The sequence below is a fragment of the Nilaparvata lugens genome, chromosome 10 (assembly GCF_014356525.2).
Source record: "Nilaparvata lugens isolate BPH chromosome 10, ASM1435652v1, whole genome shotgun sequence".
In the NCBI taxonomy this organism is placed as follows: domain Eukaryota; kingdom Metazoa; phylum Arthropoda; class Insecta; order Hemiptera; family Delphacidae; genus Nilaparvata; species Nilaparvata lugens.
In genome coordinates, this window is record NC_052513.1 from 11,529,016 (window position 1) to 11,544,797 (window position 15,782).

The 15,782-nt window shown below is 32.7% G+C and overlaps 1 protein-coding gene and 1 long non-coding RNA gene across 2 annotated transcripts in view; both read left to right on the top strand.

The window, feature by feature from the left end:
• LOC120353271 overlaps positions 1-4,622 on the top strand; it is an 82,718-nt gene extending 78,096 nt beyond the window's left edge. The window contains exon 3 of the long non-coding RNA XR_005572266.1: positions 3,590-4,622. This is a non-coding gene — a long non-coding RNA (uncharacterized LOC120353271). The remainder of the gene's footprint in view (positions 1-3,589) is intronic.
• LOC111043261 (mitogen-activated protein kinase 1) overlaps positions 1-15,782 on the top strand; it is a 146,689-nt gene that overhangs the window by 107,905 nt on the left and 23,002 nt on the right.

Genomic DNA, 15,782 nt, shown 5'->3' on the forward strand with positions numbered 1-15,782 from the left:
AACCTTTCTAAAGCTGTAGATCCATCCATCTCTTAAATCACGAACACTTACGAGTTTCAACTTTTCTTTATCGAAGCATTTTGCTCGTCGAAAAAGTAGTTATCGGCAACTGCAATAATTGTGAGCAACGAATTTCTTGTAGCTTTTCATGTAATCAGTTCCAGAAAATGTTCAGTCTGAACGCGATTTATTTAGTTATTACTCGCTTATCATTATCTAGACTTCTAAAGGCAACTATTTATTATGTTTTTGGAAAAATATTCTCCATCCGGATTTTTTAATGGAAAATTTTTGAATACTATTGCAAATCTCCGTGATAATGAAAAAAGGCTAATTCTATTTTAACATCGTATATTGATTCACTACATATTTCTTGGTATCATAACAATAATTTTTCTCAAACTATCCAGTAATTATATCCGTCGTTATTTGTGAAATCCTCAGTGTCATCTTGATATATTGCTCGATGATTTACTGAAGTTCCAGGAGAAAATACGGGTTAGCTATTTAGGAAATAATAATTCTTCTCTAAAACTTTGAAACCATTCTATGTGTAAACAATATTGCTGAAAGTCAATAATAGTCGTTAAATTTACTGATATATTGAAAACTAACTTTTCTGCTCCGAGCTAATGCCTCGTACTTTTCATGAAAATTAATCTGGAAAGTATTTTCTGATAAATTTCTCTCCAAAGATTTAGGATATACCGGCACAGGAAGTGACCTCAATTTCCTTACGTAATTTCTTTTAGTTGCACCAAGCAAGCAATTTCCATTATTTTGCACTTCTTCTCATGCACTTGACATGCTCGACTAATACTCTCTTATTTTCAAGTGAAAAGTTATTTCTTCTATTCAAGAGCTGCAACCAAAAGTTTTGTCAATCGGGAACCTTTCCAAAGCTGTAGATCCATCCATCTCTTAAATCACGAACACTTACGAGTTTCAACTTTTCTTTATCGAAGCATTTTGCTCGTCGAAAAAGTAGTTATCGGCAACTGCAATAATTGTGAGCAACGAATTTCTTGTAGCTTTTCATGTAATCAGTTCCAGAAAATGTTCAGTCTGAACGCGATTTATTTAGTTATTACTCGCTTATCATTATCTAGACTTCTAAAGGCAACTAATTATTATGTTTTTGGAAAAATATTCTCCATCCGGATTTTTTAATGGAAAATTTTTGAATACTATTGCAAATCTCCGTGATAATGAAAAAAGGCTAATTCTATTTTAACATCGTATATTGATTCACTACATATTTCTTGGTATCATAACAATAATTTTTCTCAAACTATCCAGTAATTATATCCGTCGTTATTTGTGAAATCCTCAGTGTCATCTTGATATATTGCTCGATGATTTACTGAAGTTCCAGGAGAAAATACGGGTTAGCTATTTAGGAAATAATAATTCTTCTCTAAAACTTTGAAACCATTCTATGTGTAAACAATATTGCTGAAAGTCAATAATAGTCGTTAAATTTACTGATATATTGAAAACGAACTTTTCTGCTCCGAGCTAATGCCTCGTACTTTTCATGAAAATTAATCTGGAAAGTATTTTCTGATAAATTTCTCTCCAAAGATTTTAGGATATACCGGTACAGGAAGTGACCTCAATTTCCTTACGTAATTTCTTTTAGTTGCACCAAGCAAGCAATTTCCATTATTTTGCACTTCTTCTCATGCACTTGACATGCTCGACTAATACTCTCTTATTTTCAAGTGAAAAGTTATTTCTTCTATTCAAGAGCTGCAACCAAAAGTTTTGTCAATCGGGAAATGATTCTAAGGGTGGAACAAAACGAATTCACTGGAAATAGAAAAGGATTGAATAAGAGAATTGAGAACTCGTAAATTGGTCGTTTGCTATGGAGTTCGCGTTTGTGTTGCAGACACTTCATTATTTTGGTTAGCTCGTTTCAGAGAAAAATATCCTCTCTGAACATTTTCAGAGCTTTATGAAAATGCTCTCAGAGCTCTTCAAACCATTCTATCCGGTTTGTAATTGCTATTCGGATTAAGTTGGAAAGCAGTATTATAAAACTTTCCGAATAAGATTTGAAATCTTTGAATGACTAGTATGATAGGGTTACTTTCTTCTAAGAATTGCTTGTAAATTAATTTGAACGAATTGAGAGATTTATGTAAGAATCAACCATACTGTTATTTCTATCTCGAGCGTAATTGAGAGTTATTGTATCTGAGTGCAGGGTTATAGTAGGAAAGTATATAAGTTTGTGAAAATCGTGTATGCAAAAATCTGAATATATTCTTGCAACTGCAGTTACCATGTGCAGTATTTAAGAATCACAGTTATCGCAATAGATAACAAAATTAGTTTCAATCACAAAAAAAAAAACAGGTGAATACACAAAATAAGAAGTGGTTCAATTCGAAGCAATGTTTTCGATTTTAGCTCTCTCTTCAAGATGTCCTGTATCGTAGAGGTTTAGGTAGAAGGTAGTGATCAAGTATTCCATTTCATTATTACAAATGTCCTCATGATTGTTATATATAATTGCATCTCTTGGAAGTTAACAATATTATTAATATTTCCTTAAAATAATAGTGTGGGTATTTTTACATTGACCTAAATGGAGTTTATGAAAGTTCTATTGCAACTTCTACCTCATGAAATGATGCTGGATTCAGCTAGCCTTCTCGCTCGCAAGTTTTCAATTGTGGTTTTTGCTGCGAAAGTTTGACGAAGAATGATTGTCGAGCGATCGGCATCTAAGAGATTTCAATTGTTATAGATGGGCAGTCGTTCTGACATTTAGAGAGTGAGCATCTCTGCAAGGGAAATGAAGAGCCGTTTGGAGATGGGAAACTTGAGTCAGAAGGGATGGCAAAGAAGAAGGGGGATGGGGAGAAGGATGGAAGAGAACTTTGCAGTATTTCAAATTTGGGGGTGAGAAATGGACTGATAGCGTTTCAACGGAAAAGTAAAAGGAAAAAGTATGGAAAAGACGATGATCCAATCGAATGGAAAGAGGGAACAGAGAAAGAAAATCTAGAGAGAAAAGAAATACTCATCTGAAAACCTGGAGCAGTAAATGGACCGTTACCAAAGAAGATATAAGACTACTCTCATCGCATATTTACATTGTTGTGTGTTTGCACCGGAGGAAAGCATTATACGAAGAGTAATTCCCAATACCACATTTGAAAAGATGCCCAACGTTGCAAACAGTATTTTCCGAAGGCTGCTTACATAACCTAGAAGCTTACCCGCCTGGAAAATTATTATGCCTAAACTGTTTTCTCTGTATCCTGTTTCGACAGTTCTATTATTGCTATAAATTTGGATCTGAAACGGGCATTTACAGAAATTCAAAAAGCTACAGACCTTGACTATATATTCATGAATAATGTAATACGTGTATAGCCATTATAAATCAGTTCATGTTTTCTGAAAAAATTGGACTGAAGCCCTTTTTGCATGGACCGATCCAAAATTTATGGATTGAGTTCACAAAATAATTTGTTTAAAGTTTCGAAAAGTACTGTGAAGTTGAGGTAAGAGTTATTGTAGAAGAAGATAACTGTTATTATTAATCAACTAATATACTTCTCTTTCTTTACAGGTAAGTATCGTATTTGATTAATGGAGCTGCCTGCTTACAAACATGGGTCTGTTAATAGACGTAAGATATAATTGTTGATTATTGTTGTCGATGCTCTTACTGGTGAATACTCTTTTTTCTGTAAGTAAAAAATTAAATTTAAAATTGTGGATTTACAAAATACGTTTATAAAGAATGTTCATCTAAAAACTCGTGTATAGAAGCACTATTATTTGTAAAAGAAGTTTAGTTTCCTGAATCAATAAATCTGTTTTTCCAATAATATCCTTGGTTTCGAAAAGTGAGCAGATTTTTAGTGTTATTAGTAGAGATTCCATTTTCTCAATCTGTGGCTCTCAATCGGAATCTCAGTGTAAAAGCACACACTTCACCTTCTTACTGCACTATCAAACACCTTCAAACATATCACATTTTTACACAATACTGTTGTACTACAGCATACAGTACAACATGCAACCTTGACTCGAACTCAATAATAATTATTAGCTTTACAATAATTTAGATCTTAAATCTTATATAACGCATGGCCATTGAACTATCTACTAACTTTTTCAACAGTATGTCAAGGCGTACGACAGTGTTCCACTAATGGCTACTTTCAAAAATTGATTTCTTCAATATTATTATTTGAATGTGAAGTAGTAGACTATAGCTGCAGCTTCAAATCAGTTCAAACTCGGCTGTTCTGTTATCGATTGGAAGTAATCAAGCACAGGAAATAAATACAGGCAATCAATCTTATTAAAGATAACCATTGCTTATGATTTTAGTATATTGTTTGAATAATTCAATAAACCTCTAAATAACTATGTCAAATGCGAAAATTTTGAATTGATTTGATTAAAAAAATTGGAATTATACTGTAGTTTCATATTGTTGCAGATTTGAAATTTTACCTCGAAATTGACACCTTTCTAATGATAATTCACTTCATTTATCTGTTATCCATAGTACAATACAATTCCATCTAGAAAATAATGATAATAGTTTGTTGAATTTGAAGATAAGCGATTGAAAATAAATATAAAGCTATTCCGATCAAAATTCTATCTAAAACATATTAAATTAAGAGTTAATGTTGATTAATGATTTCAACAGATAATTATAACAATTGATAATTATTTAGCATTTGAACAAAAGCAATTTATTATTAATTCCCCTCTGTAACTTATAAGACTCTGAGAATTGTCAAATTCTTACCATTGATGAAAGATAATACGAATAAAGACTGCTGAATAAGAATGACGGAAACTATTGAAAGCCAATGAATTTTTCTTAATGGAAATATTCTCCTCACATATTGAATACTTCTCTTGAAAGCACAATAAAAGTATAAGAGCAAGCTCGTTTAGCTTCAACGTTTTCTTAGTGCAAACACTGACATTCTCTTATCCTGCTCTAAGCTATCCCAGCAGGGCGCTAATTCGATGAAGAGCTGAGAGCAGAAAGACCAAAGCAAAAGAAATTGAGAGAAAAGTGGATTTTCTGATAACGCCACATTATGGGAATATATACTTTGCTCGTAATGGGTATCACAAGGGAATTTTTTGTTTGGATTCACAAGTGATGTCTCAGAACTAATTAGGAGAGCTCCCAACGTTCCCAAAAACTATATCCATCAATATATATTCATATTGTCAACAATGATATATTCATGGTGATATAGTAGGCTATGTTTTCAGTGACTGTTGCTGTTGTAAATGTAAAAAGCCATTCTAGTTGATAGGGCTTATAAATAGCTATCCATGGTATAAATTTGAAGAAAATCGTTGGAGCCGTTTTCGAGAAAAACGTGAAAAACATGGCTTTTCAGTCATTATCCGCCATTTTTCTCAAGAATATTACGGAGCTCCTGAAATTTTCCCAGAAATGAGACTCATGCCAGTTGATAGGGCTTATAAATAGCTAACCATGGTATAAATTTGAAGAAAATCGTTAGAGCCATTTTCGAGAAAAACGTGAAAAACATGGTTTTTTAGTAATTATCCGCCATTTTTTCCGCCATCTTGAATTGAATTTTATTGAATTTCTTATTGTCGGGTCCTCAGGGTATAAGGACCTTAAGTTTAAAATTTCAAGTCAATCGGTTAATTAGGAATGGAGTTATCGTGTTCACAGACATACACACACACACACACACACACACACACATACACACACACAGACCAATACCCAAAAATCATGTTTTTGGACTCAGGGGAACTTGAAACGTATAGAAAACTTGTAATTGGGGTACCTTAATTTTTTTTGGAAAGCAATACTTTCCTTACCTATGGTAGTAGGGCAAGGAAAGTAAAAATATGATGGAGTAACCACACTGAGTATACAGTTTATTCACTGTATCTTCAAATAAATTGTCGATTTTTGCCCTCTGTCTACTAACTTTGGTAGACTATAGCTGCAGCTTGAAATCAGTTCAAACTCTGCTGTTCTGTTATCGATTGGAAGTAATCAAGCACAGGAAATAAATACAGGCAATCACTCTTATTAAAGATACCTATTGCTTATGATGTTAGTATATTGTTTGAATAATTCAATAAACCTCTAAATAACTATGTCAAATGCGAAAATTTTGAATTGATTTGATTAAAAAAATTGGAATTATACTGTAGTTTCATATTGTTGCAGACTTGAAATTTTACCTCGAAATTGACACCTTTCTAATGATAATTCACTTCTTTTATCTGTTATCCATAGTACAATACAATTCCATCTAGAAAATAATGATAATAGTTTGTTAAATTTGAAGATAAGCGATTGAAAATAAATATAAAGCTATTCCAATCAAAATTCTATCTAAAACATATTAAATTAAGAGTTAATGTTGATTAATGATTTCAACAGATAATTATAATAATTGATAATCATTTAGCATTTGAACAAAAGCAATTTATTATTAATTCCCCTCTGTAAATTATAAGACTCTGAGAATTGTCAAATTCTTACCATTGATGAAATATAATACGAATAAAGACTGCTGAATAAGAATGACGGAAACTATTGAAAGCCAATGAATTTTTCTTAATGGAAATATTCTCCTCACATATTGAATACTTCTCTTGAAAGCACAATAAAAGTATAAGAGCAAGCTCGTTTAGCTTCAACGTTTTCTTAGTGCAAACACTGACATTCTCTTATCCTGCTCTAAGCTATCCCAGCAGGGCGCTAATTCGATGAAGAGCTGAGAGCAGAAAGACCAAAGCAAAAGAAATTGAGAGAAAAGTGGATTTTCTGATAACGCCACATTATGGGAATATATACTTTGCTCGTAATGGGTATCACAAGGGAATTTTTTGTTTGGATTCACAAGTGATGTCTCAGAACTAATTAGGAGAGCTCCCAACGTTCCCAAAAACTATATCCATCAATATATATTCATATTGTCAATAATGATATATTTATGGTGATATAATATGTTTTGCAATGACTGTTGCTGTTGTAAATGTAAAAAGCCATTCTAGTTTCAGTACGTACAAATCTTATCTCTAAGTATAATTTAAAAAATGTATTGAAGCTACATGAGAATTAAAAGCATTCAGCAAAAGCAAAAATAATAAAAATATTAAATACCCTCGTAGAAACTCTGTTATATAGAAATGTTTCTACTGTTTAGAGCTTCTTCAATATTACTTTACCCTTTTCAACATAATTCTCATAGAATGCTTTGAAAGCTTATTTGGCCATTAGCAGGATATCCATCATTTATTTGTTCGTAGCCTCATTCAAAATCAACTAAATAGGATAGATATAGACTTCGATGTCTTACCTCCGCTTAATAAAGAGTATTTTTATTCCCTTTCATAGTAAAATAAATCCAATATTTTTATGAAAAAGGTTCGAACAAACTTTGTATTACACTGAACTAATCTGAATGCAAGAAACGTTTTTTTCTCGAAATATATTCCAACATTATTGTTGGAAAGACAAAATTTAATGAGAACTAAAACCGTACATACTATTACTATTTGAATTTTGAAGACTTCAAATTATTAACCTTATCATCCAATATATCAAAAGCAAATATACTTTTCCTACAGTTACGTTGAAAAGTGGCCATTGCTGCACTGATTACAGAACGCAAAGAATCACTTTTCCGCTCTAGTGCGGGAAAAATTTTTCTGCACTCCAGATTTGCAACATGGCAACGCAAAATACTTAGTAGGTTATATGGAGCAACAGTGCAGCAAAATCAAAATGAAGTTGGTAACAGTGACTGGGCTGCTATAGTGAGCAGAGGTGCAACGAAGCACAACGCGCTAATTATTATTCATTATATATTCATATTGTCAACAATGATATATTTATGGTGATATAATATGTTTTGCAGTGACTGTTGCTGTTCTAAATGTAAAAAGCCATTCTAGTTTCAGTACGTACAAATCTTATCTCTAAGTATAATTTAAAAAATGTATTGAAGCTACATGAGAATTAAAAGCATTCAGCAAAAGCAAAAATAATAAAAATATTAAATACCCTCGTAGAAACTCTGTTATATAGAAATGTTTCTACTGTTTAGAGCTTCTTCAATATTACTTTACCCTTTTCAACATAATTCTCATAGAATGCTTTGAAAGCTTATTTGGCCATTAGCAGGATATATATCATTTATTTGTTCGTAGCCTCATTCAAAATCAACTAAATAGGATAGATATAGACTTCGATGTCTTACCTCCGCTTAATAAAGAGTATTTTTATTCCCTTTCATAGTAAAATAAATCCAATATTTTTATGAAAAAGGTTCGAACAAACTTTGTATTACACTGAACTAATCTGAATGCAAGAAACGTTTTTTTCTCGAAATATATTCCAACATTATTGTTGGAAAGACAAAATTTAATGAGAATTAAAACCGTACATACTATTACTATTTGAATTTTGAAGACTTCAAATTATTAACCTCATCATCCAATATATCAAAAGCAAATATACTTTTCCTACAGTTACGTTGAAAAGTGGCCATTGCTGCACTGATTACAGAACGCAAAGAATCACTTTTCCGCTCTAGTGCGGGAAAAATTTTTCTGCACTCCAGATTTGCAACATGGCAACGCAAAATACTTAGTAGGTTATATGGAGCAACAGTGCAGCAAAATCAAAATGAAGTTGGTAACAGTGACTGGGCTGCTATAGTGAGCAGAGGTGCAACGAAGCACAACGCGCTAATTATTATTCATTATATATTATAACCAAGGACAACGAGGACTTTAGGATTTTAGGATTAAGGTTTTTATCAATAATAAAATTACACAGAAAAACATTTGATGCATTTCAGGCAATTTTACCCATAATTACCCACTTTTCATATTCAATGGTAACTGTAGGAAAAACTTAATGTGAAATACGTGCGCAAAGTTCCTCTGCTGCACTCAAGAAGCCATTCCGCCCTCGCCTACGGCTCGGGCGTAAACGTTTCTTTCGGTGCAGCAAACTGTCACTTTGCGCACTAGTTGCACAAATAACTATTTTTCTTTCTTTATCAAAATGGTATATTGTTTTGATGTATATATAGTACATCTTGATTCCAGATTAACAACTTTGTAGTCTACCATAAAATAATAACACTGACTTCAACCCATAAATCACAGCATAGATACGACTTGCGATTCATTTCTGTGGTTCAACATAGGTCTAGTAGAATGCGGCTACTGTAAACTTTGACAAACATGGCTATAAAAACAGCGCATCACAAATTCACATTGACAAATGAATACGATTGAACTGAGCTATAATTCATCATCAACCGAGCTTGTGCAACTAATAATACTAGCTTTGATTAGTGATAACGCAGGTATACAGCAAGGGTTTATGGCTTTGCAGACTAGAAAGGCCTTACAAGGATTAACGATATTAGCTGATATAAATGTCACATCAGGCTTAGCAAGCTGACTTAATTGATTAATAAAGCTGAATAATGAGTTCATTTCGCGTGGGTTTTGGCAGCAAGATTGATGATATACTGTTTTATGTAAACCCAAGTAAACTACCCTGACGCACTAAGATGAGATATCTACGGTACATAACTGGTAAGCTTGTATTTGATACTAATAAATGGTACTAGGAAACAGTTATTACTGAAATCTCAAGTTTAATTCATATTACAGTATTAATACACAACAAGACATGCACCTCACAATAAATACTGCATAATTATTTACTCACTAATTAATTACAAATTATAATAAAATACGATTTACAGAGCCTAGGTAGTTTCTCAAGGAAATTCAGTTATAATACAATTGTGTAATCTACAGGTGCTATGGAAAATATTCCATGGTATTACAAATAACTTAAAACTTAATTATTATTTACATGATTTCAAAATATACACGCAATTCAAATAACTCTGTGCTATCATATATAATAATTATAGAGATTTTAAAGAATTTAGTTATATAAGTTGGAGCATCATAAGATTTGCTGTTGTCGACAATATTTTATCTAATAAATTTTATACTGCAAAATTGAGGACGTGACCTCAGAAAGAGAACGAGGGAAAATGCAAGTAAAACGTTCAATCCCCCTTGGGATGTGACTGACATGTGTAACGATTGATAAAGTTATGCTCCTGATTCCAGCGAGGATCGCAGAAATCAGCTGCAAAAAATATTATTCTAAAGAAATAGATCACTGGTTGAGGGAAAATGGTGATTTTTGACGATCTTTTGATGACCTTGATGCATCTTTTTGATGATCTTAAAAAATAGTTGTTTACCCCAAAAAAGAAATAATCATACAAAAAGACCATAATAATAATAATAATAATAAAAATAGTAATAAAAAAAATAACAAATCGAAATAGTAATAAATCCAACTAAATGGTAATAATAAAACATAAAAAACTAATAGTAAAAATCAAAACAGAAAAAATCACACAAAATAAAACATAAATAATAGTAATAAAAATTGCTGTATCGGGAGAAATTTTTCAATAGGTTTCTTTTGTTATTCATGTTTAGTAATAATAATAATAATAATAAATCATTTTATTTGTACACGGTATAACCATACAAATGAGTTGAGTATAAGAAATTCTAACAATGACTAAATTAAACAACATGAAAAAAAATGTTTGGCAGCAGATCAAACCAATAACAAGATCCAATTATAAATCTGTATACAACCACGCACAATGGAAGTACCTACATTACAATCAATAACAGTATTACTATGAATTGCTAACATTCAACAAGATCAAATTAGAAGGTACAAGGTAATTCCTAATCAATAATATAAATAGATTCAACATATTCACACAACTCAGTAACTTAAATACATTCATCAAGATCAGCAAATCCAATAAATTTAATACATTCAACAAATCCACTTAACTCAAAAAACTTAACAATTTTAGTTAACTTATCTAATTCAATTAGTTTACAGACTTCACTTTCAATAAAAAGAACCTACTCAATTAACAAAAACCATTTAAAATATTTCCATCGAAAAGAATCGTTATTGGTTTTGTAGCCCTTACGATTTCAGAGACCATAGTATCCCTCCTAGCCAGTGCCTTAGTAGTATATTGATAAACATGTTCAATTTTCTCAACATTAAAATTAGATAAAAACCATTATTTTATCAACGTTTTGAACTATGTTATGAACATGAGGCGCAATGTATTGAATCCTGAGGTCTTCATAAGAGGGACAAACAAGAAGAAAATGCAGAATTGTTTCTAAGTGTGATTCACAAGCGGGGCATATTCTCTGTGGCTCAACTTGATACCTGTTACCATTAACTTGAATGAATGTACTTTTTGCCGATAATCTCAACTGTGTTACGCATCTAATCATTCGAATTGGCAGCTGAAAAGTAAGCTGTTCTCCCAGTACCGAATCAGATTGAACATTCCATACAAAGGAGACATCTGAGAATTGTCAGACCTACATCTATCCTCCTCTATCATCCTCCCCGAATACGCTTCCAGTATTCTATTTCTGTTGTTAAGCAGATCCACTGCATCAAATCCATATTCCGTCCATAAATCCCGAAACTGAACAGTTTCCAACTCCCTTGATTGATTCATGTTTAGTAATATGTCAATTATTAGTATTTTCCAGTAATATTGTATTTTTTTTAGAATAGAATTATAATTATATTTCTATTTAGTTTTATGAAATAGCACAACTCGCATCTTCGCTCAGATTCTTTCTTTGCGGATGCTAATCTTTCCATAAAATGTAATTTATATTTATGTTTGTGAACAGTATTTTGATTGGAAATAAATTTTGATTAGAATTTGATTACAACTGTACAAATTCTATTCAATTAATATCCTCAAATATCGGGCATATGGGGGATATGGGGATCTATCCCCCCCACCCCCCGAAATGGAACCTGAATTTTGTTGTGGCTGAATCAGCCACAAAAATTAACATCTAATGCCATATTTTCGTAATATTGTATGGTCTAGTGTGTAGAAAAGAATAGAATGACTGCTTTTATTTTTGTGTAGATACTAGATAGCAGGGGATAGAGAAACTACAGATAGCACTTCAAAGTTATTTCACTTTTTACCATTTTTATTATGAAGAAATTCAATATAGCTTATTATAGCTTATGGTTGATTATAGTTTTAGTTTTTATTCAGTTGCATGCATATTCTTAAACAAAGCCCCAGCAGCTTCTTCTAGAGAGTACCGTACTCCGGTTATCATGAACGGGACATCGTAGTTTCTACCGTGGACAGGAGGGACACATCCCCCTAATATTTGAAAAAAAAATGTTTTTCCCCCCTCCCAAAACCAATGTAAGTTTGAACACTCAAGTAAAAACCATGTAAATTTGAAAAAAAATTGTTAATAAAGTTAAAACTAAACCTATAAAGTTGGTTGAAATAGTGCTTTATTGGAGCCAAAATTTAAGCATTCTAGCTTGTTATCTAATAATGAGTAGGCCTTCTACAAAATCACTATTTTTTAACAATTGAATGACTAATAAAATTCTACTCCATTTCATTCTATTTTTTGTTATTTAATCGAAAACCCATAGGCCTATGAAATTTTCAAGGAAAAATCGAAATAATACGTGGTCTACTGATCACAAAAAAACTTGAATGGAATGTTAGTTTTCATGTGGAAATTGGGTAAAATCGCACCAAATTGAAGGTATATTTTCGAAATTTTCCGGGGGAGGACCCCCGGACCCCCCTTTGAATAGAATAGAATAGAATAGACTTTATTTGCCATAAAAACAAATACAGACATACTGTTGGAAACACAATATTGATTGTAAATAAAACAATAATACATAATAAAAATTTAAAACTAAATCATAATAATTATGGCAAATTTACTGAGCGCAAAGAAAATAAATTTCTGTCCGCGCACAGGAGTATCATATCAACAACAATATAATGAATATTAGAATATTGACAAATATAAAAAGAATATAAGAAGCAAATAATAAATGAAACGAGTGCATAATAACTATTATACTAGGCTAAGATGAAACATTTTGTAAATATACTGTATAGGCTACAAAAAAGTATAAAATGAGATGGAGCTACACAATTAAAATTGAAAAATTTGAGGATATTCAAAATGATTAGACCTATTGAATTTCTACAACAGTAGAACATTAGCAGGGGACCTCGCTGAATACATACTAAAAGGCATGATAACTCAATATGACTTACATGCTAATTTTAAAACATTTTATCAAGGGTTTTTCACATAAATGAATAATCTTATCTCTGAATATGATACCAGCTTTCAATGACATCGATATTGAGAGCAAAAATTACCTTTTTATTTTTCTCTTGAAAACAGGAAGAGGATAATAGCATAAACTATATCCTGTGGCACATGATTGAAAACCTGCCTTGCAAAAAACAAAAAGATTTTTGAAAGAAGTGCTATTGGGTCTAGGGATTGGGAACCTATCAGTGAACCTTGTTCTCATTATTCCAGTTTCATGTCCCAAAGTTGCCCCTTGATTTCCACTAGACCAATAGAATTCAGACAGGACCTTGAAGACGTACAGGTGCCTCAGAGGCATGATTTTCATAACCTGGCATGACGATAGAAAATCAAAATTCTCTTGATTAGCAATTGCTCTAACTAGAGACTTCTGCAGAGACATTACTGGCCTTAAGTGAGTTATATAAGTACTTCCCCAACACCCATAAGAAAGGCGAGATTGAGCAAGAGCAAAGTAAAGATCTCTCAAAACAAATGTTGGACACATTTTTCAAACTGAAAATTCTATGCAGTAAGCAACGCAGGTACTTCTTCATGCCGTCTATCTGTCCTTTCCACATCAAATTGTCATCAACAGTAATGCCAAGATACTTTACACTTTTTGACTGATTGATGATACCACAGTCACAGTCACGACTGGTACATCCCACATGATGGAACTTTAAAGGTTGGGTTAGCAAGAAAGAAGAGGCTATTCCAAAATTCAAAAAATGGTTTTATCAAGATTCAGGCTTAATTTATTGTACCCGAACCACATGGAAATCAAGTGCAGGTCGTTTGACATCTGATCATAAAATTCTACTCCATTTCATTCTATTTTTTGTTATTTAATCGAAAACCCATAGGCCTATGAAATTTTCAAGGAAAAATCGAAATAATACGTGGTCTACTGATCACAAAAAACTTGAATGGAATGTTAGTTTTCATGTGGAAATTGAGTAAAATCGCACCAAATTGAAGGTATATTTTCGAAATTTTCCGGGGGAGGACCCCCGGACCCCCCTTTGGTGGGGGTATTCCATACCCCTCACACCCCCCGGTGTCTCCCACAAAGTTCAGGTGCTTTCTACTCCAATGTTATGATCCCCCCCGAAATTTTTTTCTGGATACGCCACTGGTTGATGCTAGGCGTCAAATATTCAACAGAGGACAAATATGTAAAAAAGTCTATCTGTCCAGCTGTCATATTGATTACATAAAGGTTTTAAAATTGTAAAAAAATGCGAAAACGTGGAACGATGCTCCTGTTCTTTCATTCTTGAATGATAACTGATAACAAACGAGTTTGTCAGCCTGCTTTTCCGAGAAAAGGTGTCTTTCAACTTTCAAATATCCGATTGCAACAATGCGCCAGGTTTTCTTTTCACAGTTTTCCGCTTATCGTTTACATCTGTCTTGCTGCTCGTTATCTACCAACACCTCCTCCCCCCACCCATCACAAACATTCGATTTCCCACTTATTTATGATTCCCTTTGGCCCTTCATCCCGGCTTTTGTGTTGATGTTTATCTTCACCCCCTCCTGTTCTTCCTCTAAATTTCCTCTTCAAAACATTTCTTGTGTCCTTTGGTTTTTTATCACAAATGACAGTCGGATAGCTTCGTCTATCTCTTTCTCTCTCACTCTCTCCCTTTTTTCTGTTCTGTATCTTCATCACTTCAATTGTCATATCTGTTTACTGATTCTTGGCAGAGAAAATTGTGAAATTGAAAACGTCTACTGATTCTCTTGTTATCATAAATTCATTCCAGTATCGTTGTTCCACTCTCATGGAATGAAACCTGAAACGTGTCTTCTCGGCGCGATTTTTCAGAAAAATCTTTCATGCCGAGAAAACTAATATTCTTGTTACAGCCATGAGACTGGTTCCACAGAACACACACACACACACACACACACACACACACACATACACATTTTCAACGTCAATATTGTGTGTGTTAGTGTGTGAGTTATCTGTCAAACATTTTTATTCTACTTTTCCGCTCACCGATAAGGAAAGCAAGGAATATTTTCTTGTTCCTGAGTTTCAATTTGAATTTTCACCCTCCTGTGAAAGGATATGCGTCAGCATAAGAGCGTCTCTACTTTCATGGAAGAATTTTTCATGAAAACTGATCTTTCAGAACTCGGCGAGAAGCAAGGAATGACAAGACCCGGCTTCAGAGTGAAATACGATAGCAGCCAGATAAAACTCAAGTGATGAAAAATATGTCGTCGAAACAGCCCTTTTTTCAAGCATTACAGTTCTGATTTCAGAACAATTGAGATCTTGCTTTAAAAATAACTTGGAAAAGAAGGAAACTCTCAAAAGAGAAAAAAATAAGTTTCACATTAGTGTTGAAGAAAAATGTGAACAGAAATGAGTTATTAAATGAATTAGTACCAATTGAGAGGAAAAAGTAAAATCTTTTGACACGTCAACACGGCTAAAAGTACTCCAGTTATATTGTATTCATATACAATGACTAATGTTTTATGCAATGACAACC